The sequence below is a fragment of the Myotis daubentonii genome, chromosome 3 (assembly GCF_963259705.1).
Source record: "Myotis daubentonii chromosome 3, mMyoDau2.1, whole genome shotgun sequence".
Taxonomy (NCBI): domain Eukaryota; kingdom Metazoa; phylum Chordata; class Mammalia; order Chiroptera; family Vespertilionidae; genus Myotis; species Myotis daubentonii.
The window spans coordinates 132,047,206-132,073,534 of NC_081842.1; positions in this window are offsets into that span (position 1 = coordinate 132,047,206).

Genomic DNA, 26,329 nt, shown 5'->3' on the forward strand with positions numbered 1-26,329 from the left:
GAAGCTTGTTAAGGACTTCTATAGGTTTTACCTAATATTTGGAATCAAGTATTGCTGCTCAGAAAAATTATTAAATTCCAATCACTGGGAAATAACTGAAGAAATGCTTTGATCTTGATATGCCACAACTTGTTATGTGACTTTGCAATTCATTGTCACAAGATGGTTGTTGTACCTCCAAATATTGCATCTCTATTATAGCTAGAAAGGAAAAAAAATACATGATAAAGAGAAGAGTTCAGGACATTTTAAAAAACATAGTTTTTGGATAAATTACTATCTGTGTTCTGATTACTGCCCATGAACAAGAAATTTGCTTCATGTGTACTCCTAGTTGCAAAAAAAGGCTGGAAGTTAGTTATTCAGTTGAGCACATTAATGGCTAGAAAGAGAAAGAAAAACATATCAGGATCATGCTAATAATAAAGGGGAGTTTATATGTGGTATCTAAAACTAGCAAGGTCTTTGTGCTTCTTTCAGATGTCAGCTCAAAGAGCTCAAAGCCCACTTCCTTATGGAAGCCTTCACAAACTTCCCATCCAGTTTCCTCATTCTAAGTAGAGCCCCAGATATATTTTCTTCAAATAATTTTATGTTTATGTTCATTAGGTTACTAGCAACTTTTTTTTCTATCTATACTAGTAATAGCCTAGGTGGTCGTCATGACCTCACGCATCACGCCCTAATGTCGTCACAAGATGACTGTCACAAGATGGCCACGCACACAGTGAAGGCAGGGCCCGGTGGAGGAGACAAGTCATGGCGGGGGGGGGGGGGGGGGCAGTTATGGGCAATCACGCTGGCAGGGGAGGGCAATTGAGGAAGATCAAGCCAGCAGGGGAGGGAAGTTGGGGGTGATTAGGCCAGCAGGGGAGCAGTTAGTCATCAATCAGGCCAGCAGGGAAGTGGTTAGGGGGCGATCAAGCAGGCAGGCAGGTGAGCGGTTAAGAGCCAGTGGTCCTGGATTGTGAGAGGGATGTCCGACTGCTGGTTTAAACTGGCAGTTGGACATTCCCCGAGGGGTCCCAGATTGGAGAGGGTGCTGGCCAGGCTGATGGACAGCCCCCCCAGTTCGCCCCCCCCTCCTGTGCACAAATTTCATGCACCAGGCCTCTAGTATAAGAATGAAAGCAGGAATATATTTCTGTTTTTGCTCACTAATTTATATCTAGCACCTAACATATTACCTTGTACATACTAAGTCCATAATATGATTATTATAAGAACAAATTAATAGGTGATTATATTGCTGTAAAAGGTATCCAAGAAAAAAAGTCATTTAGTGTTGCTTTGTATTCTATTTCAGTGTTTAAAAACCTTCAAGATTAAATCTATTGTCTTTTCTTCTAAATAATTTTTTTCTCATTGAAATCTATTTTTTACTCTCCACTTTTATGAAATGAGAGAATAGTAGGTCAGTGTATTTTTCATAGCAATTGCATATCTTTTCTTTACAATGAGTTCTTGAGTAAGGTATATATATATTTTCCAGAAAAATGTCAATATTTTCTTTCTTCAGAAATTCTATTTTCACTGTTAGTGCTTTGTTCAGTAATAGCTACAAAACACTAATGTGAGAAGGGATGCCAGTTCCTTTGATCCAGTTCAATCTCCTCACTTTGAAAGAGAAACTGAGACCCAGGGAGGGTAACTGAATTGCCAAATGACATATAACAAATTACTGGCAAAGGCAAAATACAGCCCTTGTTTTTAAATTAATTCCCTGTGCTATGGTCTATCTTTTATACTACATGGTTTTATAGACCTAAATTAGAGAATAATAAAAAAGACCTAATAACCATGTGTCCAAAATAATTATCTTTGTTTTTCTGTCTTTATTAGAATTGGCAAAGCTGTATTTGTTTTATGTTTATGAGTGAAGAAAATGTTTAAAGATATATTAATTAACATATATAATATGTTGTAATATAATATATAGTATATTAATTAAATTTGTGTATTTAACAGCCTTAAAATTATCTTTCTGTTTCATTTATTATTTCTAAGTTATATCCTTGACAATTTGTCCCTAAGAGTATATATATATATATATATATATATATATATATATATATAATTAATCTATATTGTTGAGAGTATTACAGATGTCCCTCTTTCTCCCCGCTCTGCCCCTCTTTACTGGGATCCCACACCTCTCCAAGCTTTCATCACCCTATTGTCTGTGTCCATAGATAATGCATATCTATCCTATCTAATAAAACAGAAACATGGTAATTGGCGTACAACCGCTACCCTTTTCATTGGCTAATCAGCAAGATATGCAAATTAGTCAACAGCCAAGATGGCGGCTAATTTGCATATGTCAGCCCCAAGCCTCAGACTGAGGCTTTAGGCTGGGGCCTGGGCGGAGCCATCCAGCAATCATTGATGGCGGCAGCGGCTGTGAACCAGTTGGAGCCAGCCAGCTATGCTTGATGGCGGCAGCGGCAGGAAGCTGGGGGTGCTCCGGCCCAAGCCTAAAGCCTCCATCAGAGGCTTTAGGCTTGGGCCGGTCCAGCCAGCCAGGGATCCTTGATGGCAGTTGCAGCAGGGAACTGGGCGGAGCCAGCCAGCCATCCGTGGAGGTGGGGATCTGGGGGTGTCCCAGTCCAGGCCTAAAGCCTTGGCCAGAGGCTTTAGACTTGGGCCCGGGAGGAGCCAGCCAGCGATTGTTGATGGCAGCAGCTGCAGGGAGCTGGGGGTGCCCCGGCCCAGGCCTAAACCCTCAGCCTGAGGCATTAGGCCTGGGTCAGGGAGGAGCCAGCCAGAGATCGTTGATGGTGGGGAGCATGGGGGGGTCCGGCCCAGGCCTAACGCCTCAGCCAGAGGCTTTAGGCTTGGGCCGGGGAGGAGTCAGCCAGCGATTGTTGATGGCGGCTTTGGCGGGGAACCGGGGTGGAGCCAGTCAGTGATTGTTGGCGGGGAGCTGGGGGTGCCCGGTCCAGGTCTAAAGCCTCGGCCTGAGGCTTTAGGCCAGGGCCGGGGGGGAGCCAGCCAGCGATCAGCGGCAGGGAGCTGGGGGGGCGGGGGGCACCGGCCCAAGCCCAGGCCTAACACCTCAGCCTGAGGCTTTAAGCTTGGGCCAAGGAGGAGCCAGCCAGCAATCGTTGATGGTGGCAGCGGTGGGGAGCTGGGGGTGACCCGGCCCAGAGCTAATAACTCGCCAGAGGCTTTAGGCCCCAGCAGGGGCCATACTGGCAATTGGTGTGAACACAGAGGAAACACCTTTTCTGACTGCTGATTGGCTAAGCTCCCTGTGGTCACTGGTAATAGTCTTAGTAACTTGGGTAATGAGAGTTCAAATAGGTGATCTAGGGTTTTTTTACTACACTCCTGGAGAAAAAAAGGAAGGTCTACTGCTGGAGGGTTAAGAAATGTCATATCCTGCCCTAGTTGGTTTGGCTCAGTGGGTAATACCTCGGCCTGCCCAACACAGATTCTGGGTTCAATTCTGACCAAGGGCATGTACCTAGGTTGCAGGTTCCTCCCTGGCCCGGGCCCAGGTCAGGGCTCATGCAGGAGGCAACCAATCAAAGTGTTCCTCTCACTTTGATGTTTCTCTCTGTCTTTCCCTTTCCCTTCCACATTCTCTAAAAATCAATGGAAACATATCCTCAGGTGAGGAGAAGGAAGGAAGAAGGAAGGAAGGAAGGAAGGAAGGAAGGAAGGAAGGAAGGAAGGAAGGAAGGAAGGAAGGAAGGAAGGAAGGAAGGAAGGAAAGAAGGAAGGAAGATGGAAGGATGGAAGGATGGATGGATGGATTTTTTCATGGTAAAGGGACTGGAGTCCATGTTGATGAAAACATCTTGGTGGCTGCCATGACTGGCAGTGGCTGCAACAGTGCGGTGATGGGGCTGCGGCCTTCCCCTGATCAGCCTGGTTGACTCCCACAAAGGGAGGCCAGACTGTGGCTTAAGCCCACTCCCCAAGGGGAGCAGGGAGCAGGTAGTAGGACATCCCCTAGGGCTCCCAGTATGTGATAGGGGGCAAGCTGGGCTGAGGGACCCCCCCCCCACCAGTGCACAAATTTTTGTGCACCGGGCCTCTAGTCTATATATAAAAGCCTAAGTGACCGTTATGACGGAACAACCAAAATGACCACAATGACTGGAACCACCTAATCACCAGATGGGGACTGCCAGCCAACTTCCTGGGTCTCTCCCCGCGGCCCGGCAGGCCTTGAGCACCTGATCAGGGCTGGGTTCTGGGCTGGGAGGGGAACTGGGGGTGCGGGGAGGTGATTACTCTCCTGCGGCGCTCGGGTGGGGTCTGCGACCCCTCGCCGGCTACCTGGGGGTAGGGTGACGAGGACAGAGGTGCGGTGAGAATGTGTCCACTGAGCTCACTCTAACGCCCCCAGTTACCCTCCCCTAGGACACCAGGGTTTGTGCACTGAGGAATCCCTTGTGCTTAGGTGCCCAGAGCCTGCGAGGAGCCTACCCACACTCCAGCAGCCTCTTCTGGGTGAGCTGGGACTGCAGAAGCTGGTCAGGCTCCCAGTGGATTCTGGTCTGGCCTGGCTCTTGCCCCGGTGGTTTCGCCCCTGATCAGGCTTGGCCTCCACCCCAACCCTGGGCACCACACCAGGTCCCTTGCTCTCTGGCCACAGCCCCTCTTTGGCCACCCGGCCCCATGCTCACCTATCCTTGGAGTAGAGGTACAGCTGCTAAACCTGCTGCTTCTTTCAGATAAACACAATGGAGGGTGGCAGGCACAGGCACAGGATGTGGGAACATCCGCTGCTGCTGCTACACAGGAGCCAGTCTGCAAGCCCAGCTGGGAAAGAGCATGCTGCCTGCCCAGCATCCTTGCAGCATCACTGGGTGACCCAGATGCCCATGCTGCGCCCTGGCCTGTGGTGTCTGTCCACACTGACCCCATCTCTGCCTGGGGACTCGGGTGCCATGACTCAGGCAGAGAGGGGCTTGTGGGGGATCAGTGGCCCAGGTGTTGCCCAGGGCCCAGAGGTCAGCTGGGATCTGCCCTTCCATGCCAGATGCTCATACTTCGATCACCCACCAGGTCTAGAGACCCAACTGGTGCATGACTTTCATGCACCGGGCCACTAGTATGAATATTATAACTTTGGTTAATTTTTTCCCGTGCTCCCCTCCTCCTTCCCTCTGAGATTCATCAGCCTTATCCATATTTCCATGCCTCAGATTCTATTTTGTTCAACAGTTTGTTTTGTTCATTAGATTTCTAATTTATTTTGATTTTTAGATTCAATTGTTGATAGATATGTGTTTATTGCCATTGTATTGTTCATATTTTTAATCTTTTTTTCCTACTTCTTCTGCTTCTTCATAAAGAATACCTTTCAAAATTTCATGTTAGACTGGTTTGATGGTAATGAACTCCTTTAGCTTTTTCTTGTATGTGAAGCTATTTATCTGACCTTCAATTCTATATTATATCTTTTCTGGGTAGTGTAATCTTGGTTGTAGGCCCTTGCTATTTTCTACTTTGAATATTTCTTGCCACTTCCTGTGGCCTGCAAAGTTTCTGTTGAGAAATCAGCTGACAGTCATATGGGCACTCCCTTGTAGGTAATTAACTGATTTTCTATCACTGCTGTTAAGATTCTCCCTTTGTCTTTAAATCTTGGCATTTTAATTATGTTGAGCCTTGGTCCACACCTCTTTGGGTTCCTCTTGTTTGGGACTCTCTGAGCTTCCCAGACTTGCCATTCTATTTCTTTCACCAGGTGGGGGAAGTTTTCTGTCATTATTTCTTCAAATAAATTTTCATTATCTTGCCCTATGTCTTCTACTTCTTCATAATGGGAATGTTGGTATACTTGAAGTTGTCCAGAAGATCCTTACACTATCTTAATATTTTTGGATTCTTTTTTTATTTTTGATTTTCCTGATTGGGTGTTTATTTTCTTCCTTATATTCCAAGTATTTGATTTGATTCTCAGAATCCTCTACTCTACTGTGATATCACTGTAAATTATTATTTATTTCAGTTAGTGTATGCTTAATTTCCAACTTGTCCTTTTTCGTGACTTTGAAATTCTCACTAAGATTCTTGTAAGTCTCACTAAGTCCTTTGAAACTCTCATTAAATCCCCTGAATCTCTCATTAATATCCTTGAGCAACCTTATAACCATTGTTTTGAACTCTGCATCTATAGTTTGCTTGCTTCCATTTCTTTCAATTGTGACATATTTATTTGTCTCTGAATTTTGGCTGCTTCTTTGTGTTTATTACTATTTATTAGTTAGAGCTGCTATGTCTCCTGGAATTGCTAGAGTGGCCTTGTGTTATAGATGCCCTGTAGGGCTCAGTGGTTCAGCCATCCCAGTTGGGCACTCTAGGTGTACCCCTGTGTGAGTTGTGTGCACAGTCTTATTGTAGTTGAGACTTGATTGCTGTTGGTGTTACTGGGAGGAATTGGCCTCCTGGTCAATTGGCTGTGAGGACCAGCTGAAACTATAGTAGAAGGGTCAGACTCTGTGAGCACCAGAGCCTTATGTCTTCTACTCACCCATATGGAGCAGGACTTGCTTTAATGGGGCTTTGGTGCTCACTGAGTCTGCCCTTGAGTATGTAGCTTGTGAGTGTGTAGATTTATAATCTGTTATGGTCTGAAGCTATCCCCCATGTGCACAGCTCTCAGGCCTCCCAGAGGTGCAAAGTCAGCCACTATCTGAGGACACCCAGAAGGAGCTACAGAGAGATCTTTAGAAGGCTGCTATTTGTATTGGGTTTAGAAGTGCACAGATGATGCTCAGCTGTGAAGCAAGGCAGGCTGGTATTAGTGTTGGGCCTCTTATTGATATGTTTGAGGCATGCTAATGCAAGCTGCTGCTTGTTTGAGAGATTTTAGAAAAGATTGAAGCCTGAACCAGGACAGGCCATTCATATGGAAAAACTTCTGCAACCAGGTTGGGTTGGACTGAAAATTGGATGTGGCAAGACCTCAGGGAATCACCAAGCTGGAGCAAACTGTGTGGGCCATGTAAATGCAACTCTTGATATGACTGCTAGTCAGCTCTGCAACAGGAATAATGACCCCTGCAAGCACCCCTGCCTGAGAGAAAGCCACCCCTGAGTTCTTGTCCCAATGCCAGACAATCCAGTTCCTCCCTGTATATCCGTGGATCCCCCAAATCCACTGCCTGGTGCAAGAGCACAGAGGAAGTAGGAGCTTATAAGAACTTCCTGGGCTCCAGCAACCTCCTTGTCACTGAACCACAATCCTCACTGACTTTTACAGCCCAAAGTTACTTGGACTTCTCTTCCCAGCTCTGGAACCCTGGGCTGGGGGTGTGGTGTGGGACAGGGGGGGCTATGCAGCTGATATATCCCTCCTGATTGGAAAAAAAAATGTTACATATGGGTGTCACACCATCCCATTCCATGTCTCCACCCCTACTACCAGTCTCAATGTACTTTCTTTACTTCTCTAGTTGTAGGACTTCCATTCAGCCAGATTTCAGGCAGTTCTGAATGATGGTTGTTCTGTATTTTAGTTGTAATTTTGATATGGTTGTGGGAGGTGTTGAGTACCGTAGTTTACCTACATGCCATTTTGATTCTATGTAAGAGTTTATATTTTTAAATTTCATAAATATGGGCATAAAATACTATACTAGTTTGCAAAGGCTATCATTACAAAGTACCACAGATTAGGCAGCTTAAACCATGCATTTTTATTTTCTCAATGTTTTAGAGGATAGAAGTCCAAGATTAAGGTGTGGACATTGTTGATTTCTTACCAGGCCTTTCTCTGTGGCTTGCAGATGGCCGATGGCCATCTTTTCACTGTGTCCTTTCATAGTCTTTTCTCTACATGTGTCTGCATCCTAATCTTCTTTTATAATAAGTATACAAGTCTAATTTGATTTAGGTCCAGCCTAAGGGCCTTATTTTAAGGGCCCTATCTTCAATACAGTCATTCTGATGTGCTGGGAGTTAAGAGTTCATCATAAGAATTCTGGGCACACAACTCAGAAGACTGAATGTATAAGGAAATAAGACCTATGCATATTCTTTCTATAAGAGACCCACTTAAGACTTAAAGACACATGCAGACTAAAAATAAATAGATAGAAAAAGATATTTCATGCAAATGGAAATGAAAAAAAAGATGGAATAGCAATACATATATCAGACAAAATAGACATTTTGAAAAAGGGTATAACAAGAGACAAAGAAGTATCCAGCAATTCCATTTTTGGTTATTTATCAGAAGAAATCCAAAAGATATTTTGAAAAGACATATGCATTTCTATGTTTATTGCAGTACTATTTACAATAGCCAAGATGTGGGGGCAACCTAACTGTCCATTGATAGAAGCAACCACCGGGATAGACCTAGAGGGTATTATGATAAGTGAAATAACTCAGACAGGAGAAGACAAATGCTATATGATTTCACTTACATGTAGGAAAAAAAAATGAACAAACAAAACAGAATCAAACTTATGGACACAGAGAACATTTTGATGGTTGACAGATGGAAGGGGACAGTTTCAAAAAGATGGAGGGATTAATATATGCAAATTGCAAGTTATAAAAACAGTCACATTAATGTTAAGTACAACATAGGGAATCTAGTCAATAATATTGTAATAAATATACATGGTGTCAGAAGAGTACTAGAATTATCGCCGTGATTACTTTGCAAGGTACATAAATGTCCAATCACTGTGTTGCACAACTAAAAGTAATATATATTATTAAATGTCAACTGTAATTGAAAATATAAATTTTAAGATATTTTTTAATTTTAAAAAAATTAAGACACACAATATGTGGGTACTACTATTTTTAATAAAATTTTTCTCATTGAATTTTGTCAATTTGTTAGTGAATTATACCTTTATTAACACATTTTATGTCCCAGGAAGTTTTGAAATTTCAATACTACATTATTTTGTAATCCTAATTTTAATTTAATATATCATGTAATATAGCAAACAATATTCCAGAAGGTAACCAACCCTATCAGATAAAATAGATAAATTTTATACTGAGTTAAAAGAACAGATTTAAATTTTAATTGTTTCATATGAGACAGAACTGTGAAGTAGAAGTTCATTCCTGATCCAATCTAGTAAGGTTTGTCTGTTGAGCGTGGCATTCTCCCAGCTCCCTTGGAAATGGCTAAGGGACTGAAAAATTGTCAATGTGTTGCTTAATGACCTGCACCTGTCTATATAAGAACAGCTTATGCAGTAATTATGGATCTGGTGCAAACCACCGTACATGGGGCTTTATTATGCTTCAATTTCCCTTCATATTTCAATCCAGTCCCAGGGCTACCTTTTGGCTTATGATCACCCCCATTCAACACAAAATAAATTGGTTGCACTCAAGAAGATTAGAAATGGTGGGAAATATAATTCCTCCTTATTCTTGGCAATAGCGCGTGTGTTATTCTGAACTAGCAGAATACGAACCAGAGAAAGAAGGAAAGAGGTTTTTCCTTCAACAAAGCTGAAGCTTCATCAGCAAACTGGCCTAACACTGACTTCAAGAACCACACTAGCACTCCTCCCTGATTCAGCTCTTCTGGAGCGTGAGCGACAAGGCTGAAGGCGGCATCCGGGTAAAGGCTTCAGGTCCTTTCCTGACAACTGCAGAAAAGAACAGGCAAACTCAGAATCTCCTGGGCTGTGTGAAAAGGGAGGGAAGAAGATGGTTCCAAGTGCAGTTGAAGCTTCTGCTTCCTAGCTTCCTCACACGCTCCATCTGCCTCTTCTGAGCGCTCCCATCTCCCACTGTGTGCAGCTGAGTTTCAAGCACTCCTGGTGGCATAATGATTGAGACAAAGATATTTCCTCCAGTTGTCAGTGGCGCTTCTATCTTGAAACTGTCCCAGGAACTACATCCAAGTCTCCCTACTCCCCATTCTTGGTCTCTGTGAAATAAGGGGGAGGCATCATCACATTTTTCTTTGATGATTATCTTAGTTTTTGAGTCTGTGTGTATCTAAATATGAAATAATATTTTTATTTTAAAATGTAAAGTCTTTGGAAGGTCTTTCTATTGAAGCATATAACTATTCTTATAGCCAGAAGAGAAGGTCACTACCCAGAGGAAGAACCAGACTGCTGTGTCTGAATACTTAAAAAGACATTTGGAGTGGGAGAGCGTCTGCAAATATTGATGACAATGTGTTTGGAACTTCTCCTTCGATCAGGAAATAGATGGATCATAAAGTATCTGATGCATGATGCTGCCTGCAGCAAACCTGCATTCTTAGACTCAGCCATCTTATCACTCTAAAAAGCACCAATAGAAAAAGGAAGATAAGGCTTAAAAGACCCAACACATTCCAATTGCAATTGATGTATAATGTGAGTTAACCAAAAGTTGTCATATTTTTTGCTTCTGCAAATTGATTGGTCATTTATATTTCATATCTGAATCCAGAGACATTTTGACCAGTGTTACAAAAAGCATACTGCTTTTAGGAAATACAAGCTTGATTATGACCTATTGTGTTTTCTATAATTGTTTGTGAGTCTCCAAAGGGCATGGGCCATGTTTTTTACTTCTTTGCACACCAGGTATTTTCTTGCTTATAAGAGATACCCAATAGGTGTCTTATTAAATGATAAAGGTGATGTGAACACATCATCAATAGCAGAGGCTTAGAGCTGAAAGGAATATTTTATCATATATTTTTGTTTTGTTTTATTTCTGCATAATCTACCTTAAGACATTACATTACAAATGAAAAGACTTAGAAATGGTTAGTTTCAAGATCTGAGATGATAATTAGGGTTCCTGATTCTTCCACTAAAATACAATGAGGTTTACAGTAAAAACAACAGCAAACAAACTTTATAATAAAGTAGTGTAACTCAATCGAGCAAGCTTCTGATTGAAGAGTAGCAGTGTGAATTAGTGGACAGACATTGACTTGGAATCAAGGTATCCAGGCTGTTTTCTCATCTCAGCCATGTGTACACCTAAGTGGAAAGGGATTCTATCAGGAGTGAGCCAGCCTGTGGATGATAACCACATATCACAAGTTGACTTAGTCTCAGTAGATTTTGCTGTCATTGAGAGTAAGAACAGATTTATTTTCCTAAGGAAATCTAAGGTTTTTATGAAAACCCTAGATTATTAAAATGAGGTGGGTTTTTTTTGTATTTACAAAGAAGCAAACAAAATATAGCTTCCCTTCTAATATGACTCTTGAATATTGTCTTGATGGCATATAACATAATATTCACAAAACAGTTGGGCTAATTTATAGAGATATTTTTAAAAATCTCTTGGGTCTTTTTCTGTAAGAAATTGTAGTTCAAAATTCAGAAATATTATTTTCTAAATCTAGAGCTATGTGACTACACAAAAAACACATCCCTCAATGGTGCCTCCATCCTATTTCCTTCATTTGCTAGCAGTTTGTTCTACATTAGGGACTTTTTGGCTAGATTCAGGAACTTTTACTCTCAAATTTCTTCTTGAAAGAATTAGGGTTTTTACAGCAGAAAAGCATCATTTCCTAAAAGAGTTCTGCAGTATTGCATGACAGCAATCTTGTTATTATTCTGGATGAGTTGGAAGCTGGATAAACAGAAAAAGACTTTGGCTTATCACTAACACCTCAATTCTGTAGTTGACATTCACGTGAGCAGTGCTGGAACAGACATCATAAATGTCAAAGATTAAATACTTCCTATATTCCTTGCTAAAGAAGTAAATATTTATAGGTGTGCCTTCATTTTATCTTCTTTACCACATCTGAAAGTTAGGTAAAAAAGATAAATAGTAAAAATCAATATCTAAATGCAATTAGTTAAAAGAACTTAAAAAAGAAAATAAGGACACTTATTGAAATCAAATTGAATAAAATAATATAAGTGAAAAAATAATATAAATCAAATGTAAATAATTCAAAACTCCTTTTAGTACTTACAATAAGATGTTGATGCAAAAATTAAAGAAGATACAAATAAATGAAAAAATACTGTATTAATGGTTGCAATAATTACTATTGTTGAATGTTTTCCATAAAATATCCATATTACCCAAAGCAATTTAAAGATTCAATGCAAGCCTTATACAAATTCCAATGGGATTTTTCACAGAAATAGAAAAAAATACTAAAATTAGTATGGAACAGCAAAAGACCCCAATAACTAAAGCAATATTGAGAAAGAAGGACAAAACTGGATGCTTTACATTTCCTAATTGCAAGCTCTATCATAAAACTACAGTAAACAAAACAATATTGTACTTACATGAAAACAGACATATGGAACATAATAAACAGCCCAGAAAGAACCCCACACATGTATAGTCAACTAATCTTTGATAACAGTACCAAGAATAATCATTGGGACAGGGTAGTTTCTTCAGTAAATGGTGTTGAAAAAACTAGATATTCACATGCAAAATAATGAAATTGAACACATACCTTACACCATACACAAAAATTAACTTGAAAAGGATTAAACACTTAAGTACCTGAAACCATAAAATTACTAAAAGAAAAGTGTTCTTTGACATTGCTGTTGAAAATGATTTGTATATAACACTGAAAGCAAAGGCAACAGAATAAAAAACAAACAATGGAACTATCACAAACTAAAAAGCTCTGTATAAGAAAATAAAACCTCAACAAGATGAACAGACAACATAGGGAATAGGATAAAACATTTGGAAATCATGTGTCTGTTAAGGGATTAAAGTATATTAGGAATTTATACAACTCAATAACAATAACAAAAACAACAAACAAAAACAATTTAAAAATGGGCAAAAGTCCTGAATAGGCATTTTTTTCCAGAGGTATCCAATGACCAACAGGTACATAAGAAAGTGCTAGACATCACTAATCATCAAGGAAATACAAACCACCACAGTGAGATATCATAACCACCTGTTAGAGTGTCTATTATAAAACACACACACACACACACACACACACACACACACACACACACACACACACAGAAGATAATAAGTGTTGGTGAAGGTGTAGTGAAAAAGGAGCACTTGTACACAGATGGTGAGGATATAAATTGGTACACTCACTATGAAAACCAGTATGGAGCTTCCTCAAAAAATTAAAAATATAATTACCATATGATCCTGCAATCTCACTTCTGGATATATATATATTCAAAAGAAATTAAAGCAGTATCTCAAAGAGATATCTGCAACCCCATGTTATATGTTGTAGCATTGTTTACAACTAGAGGCCCAGTGCACTGATTCATGCATGGGTGGGATCCCTCAGCCTGGCCTGTGTCCTCTCACAATCCAGGACCCCTCAGGGGATGTCAGACTGCTGGGTTTCAGCTCGATCCCCACAGGCCAGGTCAGGCCGAAACCTGGCAGTCTGAAATCCCCCAAAGGATACAGCAGTGCTGAAGTGGCAAGCGGCCGGGCGCAGTTCTGGGCCACTTATCCTGGCTCTGCTTCACCTGCCACTGCCGATGCTGATCAGTAGTACTGCCGTGGAGGTGGGAGAGGCTCCCACTGCCGCAGCTGTGCTCGCCAGCTATGAGCCCGGCTATTGGCTGAGTGGTGCTCCTGCTGTGGGAGCGCACTGACCACCAGGGGGCAGCTCCTGCATTGAATATCTCCCCCCTGGTGGTCAGTGACTGTCATAGTGTCCGGTCAACTGGTTGTTCCGGTTGTTCAGCCATAACGGCAGCTTAGGATTTTATAGATATAGATAGCCAAGCTATGAAAATAACCTAAGTGTCCATTGAGGGATTACTAGATAAAGAAAAAATAAATATTTCCATTTTTTATGATGCTGAATAATACTCAACCATTATAATAAAGGGAATCCTCTCATTAGCAACAAAATGGATAAAACAGGAGGATGTTATGTTAAATGGAAAAAGCCAGACACAAATACTGAATGGTCTCAGTTATATCTGAAATCTAATCAAGTTGACCTCATAGAGGCAGAGAGTAGATGTTCATTTCTAGGAGCTGAGAGGTGGGGGAAATGGGGACAGTTTGGTCCAATGGTACAAACTTTCAGTTATAAGAAAAAGTTCTGGGGATGTGATGTACAGCATGGTTACAATATTTAATAATACCATATTATATACTTTAAAGTTGCTAAAAAAATAAATTTGAAATGCTGTCCCACCCTAGGCCTTCACTATCCTATTGCTTGTGTCCATGGGTTATGCATATATGCATACAAGCTCATTGGTTGATCTCTTCCCACTTTCCCACCCTCCCCTGCCTTCCCTCTGAGGTTTGACAGTCTGCTCAATGCTTCTGTGTCTATGGATCCATTTTTGTTCATCAGGTTATGTTCTTCATTGGATTCCACATATGAATGAGATCATGTAATACTTATCTCTCTGTCTGGCTTATTTGCCTTAGCATAATGCTCTTCAGATCCATCCATGCTGTTGCAACTGGTAAGATTTTTTTATTTTTTATAGCAGCGTAGTATTCCATTGTGTAGATATACCATAGTTTTCTAATCCACTCATCTGCTGATGGGCACTTAGGCTGTTTCCAAATCTTAGCTATTGTAAATTGCACTGCTGTGAACACAAGGGGGCATACTAGTATATTCTTTTGATGTTTATGATTTCTTAGGATATTCCTAATGGGTAAATAGGAATTCCATTTTTAATTTGTGAGGAAACTCCATACTGTTTTTCACAGAGGCTGAACCAGACCGCATTCCCACCAGCAGTGTACTAAGATGTCCTTTCTCCATATCCTTGCCAACACTTGTTATTTGTTGATTTGTTGATAGTAGCCATTCGGACAGGTGTGATATGGTACCTCATTGTCATTTTGATTTTCATCTCTGGGATGATTAGTGACTTTGAGCACTTTTTCCATATACCTTTTGACCTTCTGTAGGTCCACTTTCAAGAAGTATATATTTATGTCCTTTGCCTATTTTTTAATTGGATTGTTTATCTTCCTTTTGTTAAGTTGTGTGAGTTCCCTATAAATTTTGGAGATTAACTCCTTATCGGATGTATCATTGGCAAATATATTCTCCCATGCAGTGGACTCTCATTATTTTGTTGCTGGTTTCTTTTGCTGTGCAGAAGATTTTTATTTTGATGTAATCCCATTTGTTTATTTTCTCCTTGTTTCTCCCTCCCCACTCCCCCCCCCCAAAAAAAATGGTAATTATGTGAGGTGACAGATGTGTTAATTAACTTGATTGTGGTGAGCACATCACATTCTATACCTTAAAATAAACAGCCAAACAACAACACAAAAGCCTTCCAATGAAGATTACTTCAAACCACAAGCAGGTGCCTTCACAGAGCTAAGGATCATTTCACAAAATGCCTCAGTGGTAAGAGGTGTATTCTCTCTAGGGAACCATCCATACCCTTAAGAAGGCATAGTCTAGATCAGCCGTGGGCAAACTACGGCCCGCGGGCCGGATCCAGCCCGTTTGAAATGAATAAAACTAAAAAAAAAAAAAAGACCGTACCCTTTTATGTAATGATGTTTACTTTGAATCTATATTAGTTCACACAAACACTCCATCCATGCTTTTGTACCGGTCCTCCAGTCCAGTTTAAGAACCCATTGTGGCCCTCGAGTCAAAAAGTTTGCCCACCCCTGCGTTTAGATGGATTAAGCCTAACTGAATTCTCTTTGGCTTTGTTTTCCACTCTGTCTTTTAGCAGCCCGGTGCACCACTTTTTGTACTAGAACTCTAGTTTTAAAATGTACCTAGTTATATAATAGCATCCAAAAACCTTGTCTCAATGGTTTCTTACATGTAAATTTAGGACACTTGCACTTAACTATTCTGGTGTCTTATTCATTTGTCAATCCTAATACTGCAAAGTAAAACTGGCAGAAATGGAAATAGTAGACTGGAATTCCATGTTGCTATATTCAGGCTAGAAATGCATAGCGTCATCTCACTTATGTTAATTATAAATTTGTTTTTATTCTTGTTTTGTAAGAAGGTGTTGCTTTAAATGTTTATGATTGGTGGTCATCTGATGTTTTTAAAATGTTAATCTTTATTTAGTTTCTATCTCTTTCAAAAATATAATGATATAGAAGTTAGTTTGTTACATGCCATAGTCTTTTAAAGAGGTAGAGAAAATAAATGCATTACTAAGCTTAGGAATCTTAGCAGAGACTCTTACAACACTTTATTATCCTTTAAAAATATAGCCACACATCACTGCATGGTGAAACAGATAAGTTTGACTATTTAAAAGAATACTTCTGAAGAAATATTACATTACAAATGCAAACAGATTGAGAAAGCTGAGGTTGCTCACTATGTATTGGTAATATTAAATTATATCTCCGCATTCAGAGTAATAAGATTCAAGTTTCTAGGAATGGAATGAAAATTTATATACCATTTTATTTGTTTATTATTCAAACAAGTTAGTGATTTATATCACTTTCAGGGAAGTAGGAATAAGAAAAAATTTTCTAAGAATAGGAAACGGGACATAGAATTTTTAACATGTAAACATCTGAAAATAAATGCTTGCATATAAGATAAAAATATATAAATTTGTCTCACATGTGGAAAAAAAGTGAGAAAATCATGTGTCTCATGTATTTGAACAGGTTGCTTTAGCATGGTTGTCTAAACAAATATTTCTTAACTAGAGGCCTGGTGCATGAAAATTCATGCACTTGGGGGGGGGGTCCCTCAGCCCAACCTGCCCCCTCTCACAGTCCGGGAGCCCTCAGGGGCAGGAGGTGATGCAGCAATCAGGGGAAGGTGATGCCCCATCACACCTTTGCTGCTGCCACTGCTGGCAGCGCAAGCCTTGGCCATCCCTGGTTACTTGAGCCTCAGGTGGCCTTGGGTGGCTGGGCAGCTGCCATCCGAGGCTTGCCTATGCCTCAGGCCAGCCCTGGGTAACTGGAGGGCTGAATGGACTGGGGGACTCTGGGGGCGGGGCTGAAGGGACTGGGGACCACCATCTTGTGGCTGTGGGTGCCGCCATCTTTGAAGGCATAGCAGTCAATTAGCATATTCCCTCCTTATTGGCTGTGGGTGCCACCATCTTTGCGATTGTGTGAGGGTCAATTAGCATATTCCTTCTTTATTATATAGGATGACTAAGATGAGGACTTGAAATTTCTAGCTATAACTTGCAGCATGCCTAAGTATAAGTTATCTAGGTTTGCTTGGGAAAAAATATAATATAGTTTGACCTCGATAAAAGTGAGAACTGTTCCAGTTTACTTATAGTACATTTCCATCTCTGTCTAAAACATTTATACCCACAAATAATAACTGTCTTCAGTCTACCATAATTTTTTGAATACATTTTTAGGAATAGAGATAGCCCTCTGAAAAAAAGAATGAGAGGCAGGGAAAGGTATAAGGGTCCCTGGATAGTCAAGGCCAATGGGAGCACAGAGGTCTTGTTGTCAATACACCAGAATGGCCAAGGCCACTCTGAACATGAGCCTAACCTGGGTGCCCAAGGCCAAGATACCATAAACAACTGCAAGGCCAAAGCCATCTCACGGTATACTGTGCCCTTCTGTGTCCAAAATCTGATTGAAGTCACTGTTGGCAACTAGCCTTCTTTGTCTCTGGAGCAATACACAGGTTACTGACCAGGAGTCTGCTAGAGAAAGCAGCTGGGCAGAGGAGTGTGAAGAAGCAGAGGCAGGCTACTCAGAGGATGTAGCTACCAGAAAACAGCTAGGAAAGAAAAAGACTAGAGAGCTCAGTCAGAGCTGAGAACTGTTACTGCTACGATGTAAAGCTAAGCTCATAGAGAGCTGAGATATAGCCACCATGTTAACCAGCCAGTGTGCTGGGAGAGCAAAGCTCAAAGGTAGTTACTATGTGAGGCTGTAGAGACCAGCCAGTGTGCTATGCGGGGGAGATAGGAGAAGCTGCTGAGGCAGAGAGCTTAGGTACTGCTCTGATGTGAGGCAGTGAGTCTGGAGGGCAGCGTGCGGCTGCTCAGATAATAACTGTGGGTACAGAGACTGCTACTACTATGTAGGAAAGATGTGTATTTACCAGCCAGTGTTCGGCTGCCTGTTTGTATGGACTTTGCTGTAAGAGACCATTTTGTCTGATGGCTATGTGGCCACTGGCTTCTGCAGTAAAGACTCATTCTTATACAACCACAACCTCTCACTGCTTCTCTGTCTAAGACCCAGCATCCAAAGAGGTCTAGTCCCAAGCAGGAGGCCTCAGACCCAACACCTGTAACAAGTGAGCAGAGGATAAAGGAGGAATTTGGACTAAGATCCCAACAGTTAGTACAGTGGGCAGGGTTTGAGAAGGAACCAGCCGTGGTGTAGTCAGGAAAAATTTAGAAGAATATATGAACTCAAAACAACTCAGAGCAGCAGTGCTCATGCAGGGCTCCTACTGTCTCTGACAAAAAGAAATAGAAAATAAAATACTGTTTTTCTGAGATAGCAGTAGGTGAACTTGCAGGAAAATGTATATACTAGTAGTCATCAACCATGACTTGGAGCAATACATTCTGATAGATATGCAGAGAGACACTTCAAAAGCTAGATAAGTCAAGAAAAGATATTGATAAAGTCATTAACATAAACTATTAGCTCACTAAAAAAAAATGGTTAATTACAATAAAATCAAAATAACCAAATACTCTTCTAATAAGATTTAGTGAGAAAACAAATGGAGATTTGTCTTCTGGCTACAGTGGAAGAGCTTGTATTAGGCCAACTATACCATTAAAAACAACTCTAAAAACTAGCAGTTTATAGCAACAGAAAGCAAAGAAGGCAGGCAGGACTTGAGCAGAAAAGAATTAGAGGGGAGAAAAATGTGATTAAGTGAGCCCAAGATTATCTGCCAAGTTTTCTCCTCAATTCATTCAGTGATTCCTCATTTTGAGCATCTCAAATTCCACCAGAGGGTAAATAGGTGAGAAAAAAAAATGTTGACTACATAAAAGAATATTCATGAGTAAGATTGGCTTATAATTTTCTTTTTTTGTAATATTTTTATCAGTAGTCAGTATCAATGTAATGGCATATTCACTATTTTAAAATGCACATAATATAGAGCTTTGATTGAAGTAATGCATTTCAAGGAATTTAGCCTTCTTACAAAAAGTATATACTCAAAAAAATAATGGTGTAGGGTAAAGGGCTTTAAACTCTTTGGATTTGAATGTTATCTGTCCAATATACTATCCATCTAATTTCAGGGCAGTTGCTAAATCTCTTTGAGTCTCCCTTTCCATATGTATAAAATGAGGATAAGTATAATGTCCTCATTAAAATTTACATTGAAGGATAAATGTCCAAATTAAATATTTTTGTTAAGTGATTTGCACAATGGTTGGCATATATTTAGTTGTCAACAAACATGAAGCTTTTATGTTTCCTTTTTCTTCTTTTTTTCTTTTTCTCTGAACCTTTCAGGTTGAGTTTTCTGGAAGCATAGGCCATGTTGGAATTTGGAATGCAGTGTCTGTATTAGAAATCATCACCCACAGAAGAAAGTGGGGATGGCACGCAGACTGAGCAAAGAGAGAAGTTAAACTGAAATGAAATTCTAAAACACTCCTCAACCAACCCCCTGAGTATTTCTGGTATCAAATTTGACCTTCCTTGGAACTAAGAGTCCCAACCCAGTCTTTATACTTCTGTGTGGATCAGTGCTGAAGCATGGGCTGTGTTAGAAAGTTTAGGTCCTTGGGTAAGTATGTCCTTTGTGGTGGAGGCAAATCCTGCCCCAGACAACTGGGGCATAAGTCTCACATGAAGGCATTCAGATAGGACATCTATCTCCATGTCTACCATACTATCATTTTCTTATCCCTTCTTCTATCACTCTCTTTTCCTCCTTCCTTTCCTTTCCTCCCTTTCTCTCCTCTTTAGTATACCAAAGAAAGCCATCATATCATTCAATATGAGTTCCATATGGCAGAATTTTATTATAACGGACACTTCCATGTGAACTGTAGTCATAATTTTCTCATTATAAACATATAGAGTAGAAAAAATTGGATTATTCATTTCAAATAGTAAAATTACTTGGACCTTAAATGTGCCTATCACCTTTCCTAGGATTTACCATATAGCTATAATATTTGGCATTGGTTGTTGATTTTAAAAATAAGGAACAAAATAAATCCACTTTTATATCTCAATTTAATAACATTAATATTGATATTAATATTAGTTCACTAAAACGTACATAACGTTAGAATTAGGCTAGAATTTTTAATATGTCTTTAATGTCCATAACAGCCATTAGAAGAAATTTAGCTTATTTTAACCATATATGAACAACATATATAGTTATGTTGTTCTCTTTTACATAACTCAACTAAAATTTGGAAAATTGTTTACTGTTATGATGCTTTGAAAATATTAAAGTATAGTGTTAGGAATATGGAAAATTGAGACTTTATTAGTCCTTTGAAATTTTTTTACTCTCTTTTAATGCATTATACTTTTAAAGAAAATTGTGTCTATTTAGAATTTTTTTTCTGATGGGTAATTAAAATTTACTTTCTCATTGATGAATAGAGCTCAATTAATCCTTCTCTTATCCCTTCTCACATGATTCACAACTTTTCAAAAGTTGATACTTTATGAGAATAGAAAGAAAAGAGGATAGTAAAGAGTAAACTTAAAACAATGAGAGAGAAAAGGCAGTACAACATTTCACATCTGCTCCAAACAGGGCCTCTGAATTAATCTTCTACACAAATGAATAAGAATTAACTACCTTTATATTTTTTCCACCCCCAAACCCTAAACACTAATAAATTTTTAAGTCAAATCTTAGGGAAAGCTCTTGGGTAGAAATTGAGTTGTTTAGGTTAGTTGGAATACTTTTATCTATGTCATAGTTATAAGCATCCAATTAGCAGATTTGGTTTTGCAACATAAAATCATGTGCATCCAAACTGACAAGCTTGTGCGGGAAGAGTGTACACACACCCATGTCTTGGCTGCTTGTCATGACTCTCATTTGAGAGCTAAGACTGAGCATGTGTACAATATTGTGTATAAGACATCATTTATACCTAGGCCACAAGGTAAACTTGAGACATTTGCTCTAAAAATAATATATAGAAAAAATACTGGCCATGTTTATTCCTGCTACTAATTAAGAATTATGTAATTTTTTAAAAATATATATATTTTATTGATGTTTTTACAGAGAGGAAGGGAGAGGGATAGAGAGTTAGAAACATCGATCAGCTGCCTCCTGCACACCTCCTACTGGAGATGTGCCTGCAATCAAGGTACATGCCCTTGACCGGAATCGAACCTGGGGCCTTTCAGTCCACAGGCTGACACTCTATCCACTGAGCCAAACTAGTTAGGGTGAGAACTATGTAATTTTTAATACTTTGATAGTATTTATAAGGACAATTTTTAGAGTCATCATTTTCTTTGATAAGAAGAAAATTCATTAAGCAATATATGAACTGTATATGAACAGGAACCTTAAAAAAAGTACTGTGGCTTCTAAGTTATTACTATAAATGGGTCTCTTTATAGAACATATATAATTAAATAAAATCGTGAAGTCTATTTTATTTATGCAGGTTTCTCTGACTGTGAAATCTCAAGAACTTCATACTAGCTGCTTGAATTAGCCGTGGAGTCAGCAAAACAAACTTAAAATATAAACAATATGCTCTTTATTGTCATATTTACTTATCATTATAAAAGGAAAAAGGGAACCTTTTATTTTATAGGGATAGCTACACACACTGCTTCACTTCGTCTTCAGAAAATTGAATAAGAAAGTCATCAACCATTATGTGTTTTCTGAAAGCATCTGGAAAGCTTTATTTATTTATTTAACAAATATTTATTGAAAGTTACTGTGATCCTGAGACTGTTCTTGGGACTGGTAATATACTGATAAACAGACAGATAAAGCACCTGCCCTCTGGAATTTACACTCCAGTTGAAGCAAAGAAAGAAAGTAGCAGAGAAAAATAATCAAATAAACAAAGTAGTATAACATATAATTTAGGTAATGATAACTGTTATATCAGATTAATTTTAGTCAGGTTCCAAAAGAACACCATCTAAGAAAAAAACCTTAGTGATAGTGTATTTTACGAATTTAACTAGTATAATATATTCAACATGAAAGAATTTGGATGATGTAAAAATGTTGGCCCTGGCCGGGTTGCTCAGTTGGTTAGAACATTATCCTGATACACCAAGGTTGTGGGTTTGATTGCAGGTCAGGGCACATACAGGAAGCAACCAATGAGTGCATAAGTAAGTGTAACAACAGAATTGATCTTCCTCCCTCTCAACCTTCCTCTTGCTCTCTAAAATCAATAAATAGAAAGAAAAGAGAAAATGCTGTGTACAAGAACATTGAAATGTAACAGGACAGATGTCAATGAAGAAGAAATTATAATGCCATGGATAATTATTTTTTTATATCTATGACATGACTTCTGAGTATACTTTCAACCTTTTCAATCACTAAAGATGGTCAGAAATATTCTCTCCAAAAACATATCTAAGTATGACGGTCACCAAAATTGATCATATAAGTCATCGTATCTCACAGTCAAATGCAATTTTAACAAATGATCAAACTGGCAAAGTGAGTTTCATTTAACTGGAGCCATGCTGGCTCATTTGCTTAGAAACAGCCACATTATGCAATGGCATGCCAAGGGAATTAATAACTGATGGATGATCAGACCAGCTCAAAGTGGTGGTAATCATTTGCTACTTAAACCACTACATTTTGGCAAATAATAAGCCTTTACTGGTGCCAAATCTGTAATTACTTTACTTAACAGTGATGACATGTGTGTCTGTTCTGCAAGATCCCATACTGTTGTGTCTGTTGTTGCCTAAACCACCCAGTATTTGAGATAATAACCCTATTTCTACATCTGTCTCTCTGCAGGATGGGATTTTTAATTCCCCTTTTTGTTTTCATTTTATTTTGGTCTTTGAAAGTTAAAAAAATTGTAAACTTTACCTTTTTTTTGGAGGGCTTTGTTTGAATAACTTTACAATCTCCTAAACACAATTTAAAAAATTGCTTGTGGCTCCACATGATTATTCTAGATAACAACCTTGAGTGACACTCTATTACTATATAGATATCAATATGCATTTATATGTATATTCCTGTGAGCAAGTGCTTCAGCTAATAGAAAGTAGGACTGGATCCCCCCACGGACTTTATCATTTCCTGATAGCAAGTCCCAATTTCAGGCCAGTAATAAAGGGCAACCAACCAACAGTACTGCGCTAACAGACTGTGTGAAAATACCACCATTACTGCCTAAATGCCTAAATTACAACAAGTGAGTGATGTAGGCCAATGAAAGAGTAAATCCAAATATGTAGAATCTAAAAAGAAGATTTCCACTGAGGAAAGGAAAAGTCCAGGCAGATTTACCTAAAAAGCATAAGGACATATTTTCCAACTGATAAAAGGGCTTCATTCTAAAATGTTTTTTCTAAGTTATTTTCTGGGAATGGAGTAAAAATATTTAGTTGGATCTTAATATCGACACTATTGTTTCTTTGGCTAGTGTTTCTGTAGTGTATATATATTTTCCATACTTTTATTGTAAACCAATCTGTGTCTTTATCTCTAGAGTATGTTACTTTTAGTTAAGTAGCTTTCTTAGAGCAAGGTTGCCTATTTTTGTTCATTTTGACAAATGTTGCCTTTTAAAAGTGGTGTAGGCCATTTATATTTAATTCAATAATTAATGTAATTGGTATTAAATCTAGCATATGCTATTTTTGGTTTATTCTGTTTTCTTGCTCCTTGCTTGACTTGTGCAGCCTTATTTTCAAATTATTGAGTAGTGTAGTGTGATTTATTTTATCTCTATTACTAAATCAATACAAATAATACATTGTTTTTGCTTTAAGTAGTCAAAAATTATCTTTAAAAGAGGCAAATATTGAGAAATATATATAAATATATAATATTTATTCCAATATTTACCATTTTCTGCATTCTTTATTCTTTACTTTTTTCATCCAATCTCCATCTGAATCATTTTCCTTCTCCTGGAAGAATTTTCTTTGACATTTATTGTAGTATAGGTTTGCTACTGATTAATTTTATTAATTTCATGTATGTTTCAGAAATTCATTATTTCACCTTTATTCTTGAAGGTTATTTTCTCTGGTAATAGGCTTCTGTATAAACAAGTATTTGGAGTTTTGGTTGTTTTTATCCACTATCAGTACTGTAAAAGTGTCACTCCATTGTTTTATTTTTACATAGTATCTGGTGAGAAGTCTGATGACATTCTAATCTTTGTCTTCTATGTAATAGGTTTTGTTTCTCTTTATCATTTGTTTTCAGAATCTGTTAATAATGTCTCTTTATGTGGTTTCTTTTATGTTCTGATTTTGGAGCACTTTCATTGTTTCAGTATTTTTTGTCTTCTCCCTTCCCCAATCATTCCTAATGAGAATTCAATGACATGATGTTAGGCGATTGTCCCACAAGTCACTGATGTCATGTTTATTTTTTAAGACATTATTTTTCTCTGTGTTCTTCATTTTTGATAGTTTTTATTGCTGTCTCTTCAAGTTTGTTGATCTTTTCTTCTGCAACATATAACTTGTTCTTGGTTTCATCCTATATAATAAAAAGCTAATATGCAAATCGACTCAATGGCTGAACAACTGGTCACTTTGATGTGCACTGACCACCAGGAGGCAGATGCTCAATGCAGAAGCTGCCCCCTGGTGGTCACTGCGCTCCCACAGGGGGCACGACGCTCAGCCAGCAGCCAGGCTCATGGCTGGTGAATGCAGCAGCAGTGCTCTGTGGCAGTCAGACATCACCCAAGGGCTCCTGGACAGTAAGAGGGTGCAGGCCAGCCTGAGGGATCCCACCCTGAGTGCACGAATTTTGTGCATCGGGCCTCTAGTCTAATATACTTTTCTTCCAGATATACTATTTTTCAGTCTCTAAAAGTTTATGTAGGCTTTTAAAAATATCTTTTATCTCTTTATATGATCATGTCTTTCCATAACTTCTTTGATCTGTGGTAAATACTTATAACTTTTGAATTATTATCTTTATCTTTCATTCCAATAACTGTCATTTTTAAGTCTTTGTAGTAATTGATTTTTGCTTGCTATAGAATTATACTCTCTTGCTTCTTTGAATCCTGTTTAGCTTTTTATTGGTTGACAGAGATTATGAATTTTGCATAGTTTTATGCTTGATTTTGCAATGTGTTTTTTTTTTAATAGTGTTAAAGTATGTTCTTGCATACAGTTAATTATTTGGAATGAGTTGGATTTTTCCAATATTTTTCTGTTTGTATATTTTATGTGGTCCAGAGCAGCCTTTAGTCTAGAACTGATTAAGTCTCAATACTAAGGTGAAAACAAATGGAGGACATATACCTGATGCCCCTTGTATTTAATTTAGTCTCCTTCTTGGCTGGTGGAAGCACCAAATATGCCCATTCTCCTGTGAGTTCTAAAAAATTTTCAGCTTAGTGATTTCTGGTAGTTCTTTCCTCCATCCTTGGGTAGTTTGTTCTCATGCATATTCTGTTTACTGTATCAGTCAAAGATTAAGGAAACCCAATGAGAGGAACCTTCAGAGATCTCTTTGTGCAGCGTCTGCCTCCTCTGTATTTTGATATACCAACTTAGCTACCTTGGCCTTCCCAAACTCTGATTTTTCTCCTCAGTTAATCAAAGCTGCTGGCAACTGTTCTAGTCCCTCTTTCTTACATTAAAGCCTATAACCAGTACCAAGGTAGAAAACTTAAAAAATCTTTATGTTCATCTTTTTTTCTTATCTCAGAAATGACCATCCTATACACCTGCTGTCCGATATTTAAAAGTTATTTTATATATTTCTTTATTATCAATTTATTAAAGGCAGAATGATAAGACATGATCTTTAGCATGGTTGAAAAGTCTCAAAAAATTATTGCTGTCAGTGAGAAATTATAAACAATAATTAATGTTATTTTTATACTTACTGGTGCTCTTTAAGAAATTTATTTAAAATTCTGAAGGAATGGGGAAAGGATATATGTCATTTTAAATAACTAACTTTTGAACTGTTAATTACTTTTGGTGGTTGGTATTTCTAAGTGACATATAAAATAATTGAAAACATTGACCTTTTTAAAAAATTAGTCAGTGAATATCATGTGAAAGTTCTTACTAAGCTCCTCTCTTTCCCCAGATGTAGCTCTTGTAAACAGTTTGCAGGGGATCATAATCTTTACAATCTATTTACATATGTATTTCAATATAAATGTACTGTTGTTATTTTACATATGTGAGTTCTATATATGCTGCTTTTATGGTTTTAAATGTAATTTTCAGTGAATTTCTTAGAGATATTTTGAAGTTCAAACACATAGTTTCAAGTTATTTTTCAGTTCTACATAATATTTTATACTAGGGA